This window comes from Capra hircus, chromosome 8 (assembly GCF_001704415.2).
Source record: "Capra hircus breed San Clemente chromosome 8, ASM170441v1, whole genome shotgun sequence".
Classification (NCBI taxonomy): Eukaryota; Metazoa; Chordata; class Mammalia; order Artiodactyla; family Bovidae; genus Capra; species Capra hircus.
The window spans coordinates 104105670-104111053 of record NC_030815.1 but is presented as its reverse complement, the minus strand read 5'-3'; the positions used below and the strand labels follow the sequence as shown (position 1 = coordinate 104111053).

The 5384-nt window shown below is 45.6% G+C and overlaps 1 pseudogene; it reads right to left on the bottom strand.

Moving 5' to 3' along the window:
- Positions 895–2688, bottom strand: LOC102179477 (annotated as a pseudogene).

Sequence of the window (5384 nt, the reverse complement as noted above, 5' to 3'; positions counted from 1 at the left end):
GACCTTAATTCTTTAAAAAATAGGATAGAGGATCTATTGACTCATTAAGTCAGTGCAGCACTTAGGCCACAGCAGGACCCTCAAGTGGCATCATCCGAACTCCACCCCCGCTAGCATCTGAGCTCTACTTTCCTTCCTTCTTCTCTGTGGACTTTATTCTCATGAAACTTTTCCCTCTACACAGTAGCTCCTAGAATAGAATAAGCAAGTGCAAAAAGGGCACAAATAAGTTTGGAGAGAAAGCCAAGGGCTAGATCAAGCAGAGACCGGTGGTCGTGTTAAGGACTTTGGGTACCAGAAGTACCAGGAAGCCTTGGGGAATCTAAATACAAAAAATATGCTAGGACAATCACTTTTGTTTCTGTTAGAGAAAATGAATGGGAGAGGTATAGAGCGGGACAGGGTCAGCTGCTTCGAGGTGTTTGTAAAAACCTAGGGAGCATGAATCTGGTGACTTGAATTAGTAGTCAGTATTCAAAGTCACTCAGTCAAGTCCGACTCTTGCGACCCCATGGACTGCAGCCCACAAGGTTCCTCTGTCCATAGGATTCTCCAGGTAAGAATACTGGAGTGGATTGCCATTTCCTTCTCCAAAGGTGATCAGCTTAAGTCAGGTTTAAATCCCTTATGAGTTTACCGATGGCATTTTGTTGATGCTGATCACCACAATTTTTTCTCTGAACTACCATGCTACAATGCCCTGTAATTCTTTTTTTTTTTTTTTAAAGGAGGCAGGTGTTTAAAAATGGACTCATTTGTTGGTTTTTTAAGACAATTCCACATAATGTTATTAGTGGGCTAATGATGGAATTCAGCTTGCCCTCCCCCGCCACAGGCCACTCTTCAAAGCAAGCTGCTTTATAGAACTTTCCCAACTGTGCGAGAATTTTGGAGTTAACTAGCAACAAGCCTGAAAATTTGGTTATGTATATAAGTACGAAGCTGGTTCATCAAATCCCTGTTCTGGCCCTCAACCCAGTGCGTTTCAACTAAGGCGTCATCTACCTCCTTCTTGACGTTTATCAGACACTTGAATAAGTAATGTCCAGCCACTCCTTGGAGATGGTTCCCTTTTTCAAACACTGGGCTGCTGAAGGGCTCAGGAGCCTTGTGGTCCTGGGCTCCATTACTAGAGCCTTTACAACCTTCCAGAACCTCCATGTCCCCCTTTTCCTCACTCCTTTCATCCTCCGTGGGTTCTGGGTTTTCCTCCTGGGAAAGCGAGTCCTGGCTGGGGCCGTGGCCCCCCACAGTGGCAGACTCGCCTTCAGGTGGAGCAGGGCCCCCCAGGGCACTCTCCTGGGGGCCCTGGGCAACATCCTGGCTCCTGCCAGACTCTGGGGGAGACGTTTCCTCTTCCAAGATTTCGACCACATCCTTGGGCGCTAGGGGCCCTTCTCTCAGCTGTCTCACTCGGCCTCTTTTCTTCCTCCTTAAGTGAATCCAGGAGTTTTCTATGGCCGTTAGGAAAAGACTCATTTCCTCCTTTCCACAGGGAACTTGTTTATGCTGGACCTTTAGGTCAGTGAGGATTTTTTTCAATCCATGTTGTCACAACCACGATGCCTTCCACTGGCTCAGGGCCCAGAGATGACGCTTGGAGGGCTAGTTCTTTCATCACAGACCCCAGGACTATAAACGTAATGGGCTTCCTTGGCCTCCCTAGTTTTCTTTGCTTACTGGGTGGTGATGGTACTGTTACGTCATCATAAAAACTCCAAGCCAAAGCCCATCTCATTGTCCGACCCTGGCAGAGTTCAGTAGAGGTGACATTAGGAACCCTCTGTATGTGAAGTTCTTCCTTCAGAGAAGCCAGGCTGCATTTCTTTCCCAGCACACAGCTATACCATCTTAATCTTTTTTCAAGCTGTAAACTGTCATGGATGATCCTCTTAACAAACTCTAATTCACCTCCTTCTGCCATGATCTCTGTGATTCCACCTGTATTTACAGAACTGGGTGTGGGTCTTCGAGGATTTTGAGAATTTACTCCCTTGGCTTCCAACTGATTGGCAAAAAAGGGAGGGTTACACATGCAAAAGTCATAAATTATCTGAGATTCTTCTTTAAGAGTACCCATCAGGAGTGTCTTCTGTGGTACTTTAACCGCTTTTATAGGATCAGATAAGTTATTCTGCTCCATATTCTTCTTTGCGTAGTTGAAGCACATATCATTTACTTCTGTTGCAAGGAAATACCAGCCGTTTAAGGTTGTTCCAAGTAAAGGATAGATGCAGGATTCCCCAGCACCTATGTCAATTCCTCTTCGGAGGGTACTTTTGTCAGAGTTTTGATGACCAATCAGACCTTCTAACCCAATGAATATAGTTGAGTCTCAAGGGAACTGTAGGAATCAGTCTCTCCAGTGGAATATCGATAGAAAGTCCAAAATCTTCGCTTAGCAGAGTACAAGTCAGAGCTCTGACTGCTTCAGGGTCTTTAAAATTAAGACTCACTCCTCCATGCAGATTTATCTGAACTTGCTGCTTAAAATCTGGATATTTGGTTGCCAGATACGCAAAGTCAGGAGGTTTGCCCTTGTATCTCTTTCTTGCATCCACTGATTTACTCAGAGCCATCTCTGAAGTCAAAGTTCCTGCCAGACGACTAGTATAGTGTGGACCTCTACAACCCCAGAGTCTTAACCACCCGCTGGGCGAAGATCCTAGAAAGGCAGATGTTACGCCCTCAGTGCGCCGCCATCTTGGGCCTCCTTGAACTAAGATGTTGGCAATAAAGATGAAGAAGAGAGGATAGAGCCAGGACAAGGTTTGGAAATGAAAATCGGAAGATTTGATCATGGATTGGTTGGAGAAAGTGGTTACAGCAAGGGAGGAACCAGGGATGACTTCTTAGGACTTGAGCAACTGGTGATACGAATTGCTGGGTAAAGAGATTGGAAGGAAGAGGACAGCAAAGGCGGGGGGCAGGGGTGGGGGTGGCAAGTTTTGGGGGCAGAACTGACAGCTCCATTTGGATATGGTCATTGTTCATGGGATATCTAGGTGGACTTCAGTTTGGTTTGTACACAGACTGCCCAAAACTGCCCCAGACTAGGGTCTAAAATAAGGTAGCTGACAGGGAAACTTTAGGAAGACAGACATTGTGATGGGCAAACAGAGATTCCCTTAAAGTCTTGAACTTTTTACTGGATGAGTTTGCACTTACGGTAACCAGAAAGCCAGGTCTGGGTTCCATGACCAGTTCCCTTGCACTCTCACGGTGTGAGCATGGTCAGTTCACCATCTCTTCAGAACCTTAGCTTCCTCAATTGTAAATGGGAATAATCGTACAGCCCTCACTTTCAGGGTTTTGGTGACAATCCGTGTGCTAAACGGCACTGCATGCAATACGATTTCATTCTGATGTGGAATGTAAAAAACAAACAATAAACCAACCAACCCAAACAAAAACAAACACGTAGTTAGAACAGAGTAGCAGTTACCAGACAGGAAAGGGCAGGGAGAGTGAATGAAGTGAGTGAAAGGGAACTGAGTGAAGGGGATCAACTGCACTGTGATGGAGGGAAACTAAACTCAGATGGTGAGCGCCCTGTAAGTGTATACAGACGTAGAAACACAATGACGCATAACACATATAAGGGTATAAACCAACGTTACCTCAATTAAAAAGAACAACTTCACAGGGGCAAAATTTGACTTACATGTTCCTAAAACAAAGAAATACATTTTTTTAAAAAATTAAAAAATAGACCAAGAAAGCTATCACAAACTGTAGCACAATAAACATCTATAAATCATAAATTATTTTAATATATACACAGACATCAAAACCAAAGGAATTTTTATATGAAAGTGAGCCATGTAAGAAAAATTGAGTGCATTCTTTCTTCAGGCCCTAAACCTTTGAAACCATCCCAAGAACAACCTCGGGTTTCTGGTGTCAATGAAATACTTTGCTTACTTTGTGTTTTAAACTCTCCCAGCACCCCCAGTTAGTTACTCACAGCCTGTCCCCTGTGGCTGATGCTAAAATGCATTTCTCCCCCTGAATGTCCTAGTTTCTCAGGCTAAATCCATTCCATTTGGCTGGAGGAAGAGCCCAGACAATATCCGACATGACTTCCCTCCCCCTTGGCCACCAGAGAGATTAGAGCTGAGCTTCAGGATTTTGCCAACACAGGACCACAGCCGAAACAACCACCTGTGAACGGAACGTTGCAGGTTTTATTTATTTCTTTTTGAACAGCAAAGCCTGGGAATGCCCGAGAAGGGGATGAGATCATCTGTCTGGTCTGTGAGCAGCACGCTCTGCAGGTCTTCTCATTCTGCATTACGTCATGCTGGAAAGAGAAAGCGTCTGGATACTCCTTACACAATGTGCAGGGGTGTGAAGCCAGGGGGACGCTGCTTGCTCTATGTGATACCTGCTCATGCAGGAGCACGGCACGCCTGTGAATTCTGCCAACAGTTATAGAACGCCCACTGGTTGCCTATGATTTTCAATCTAAAGATAAACTTGCACTTTCGTTAACTTATTCATTTACCTAATGAATGTCTATTTTGGGTGTTCACTTCTTAACAGGTACTAATACAGGTGCTGGGGATATAAAGGTTAACAAAACCCATGTGGCTGGCATTTTACTGAAAGAGATGGTCAATTAACAAATCCACATCTAACTACAGTAAGCCCTCTACATACGAGTGAGTTGCATTCTGAGAGCGTGTTCTTAAGTCCAATTTGTTCCAAAGTTCAACAGAGTTAGCCTAGGTACCCAGCAAACACAATGGGTTATAGCGTTCTGTGCTGTGTTGTGCTTAGCTGCCCTGCCATGTCTGACTCTTTGCGACCCCATGGACTCTAGCCCACCAGGCTCCTCTGTCCATGGGTATTCTCCAGGCAAGAACACTGGAGTGAGTCGCCATGCCCTTCTCCAGAGGATCTTCCCAACCCAGGGATCAAACCCAGATCTCCGGCATTGCAGATGAATTCTTTACCAGCTGAGCTCTCAGGGAAGCCCATAGTACTGTACCACAATAGGTTTCTAGTACTGTTACTGAAAGAGAGTGTGAGGTCTGGTTGCTCACAAAGGACCATGGCAGAAACAATCACTCAAAAGCTAAAAAGCAGGCCATGTTGGTGGAAAGGAAAGTTTGCTTTATTTCAGATGATGGCAAGCGGGGGCCCAGGAGAGGGTGACGGACGTTTGTCCAAAGGCTGACTCCTCCCTGACTGGCAACCAGTGGGGCGAGAGCTTTTATAGACAAAATGAGGCGGCGGGGGGGGCGGGGGGGGCGGTACATGTAGAAACAGCACAACCGACTCTGACACTCACCTTCAAATTGGCACTGGTGGCCTGTCCAGCATCATCTTGGTTGTTTCAGGTGCACGTAATCTTCAGTTCTGGAGAAGGCAATGGACTC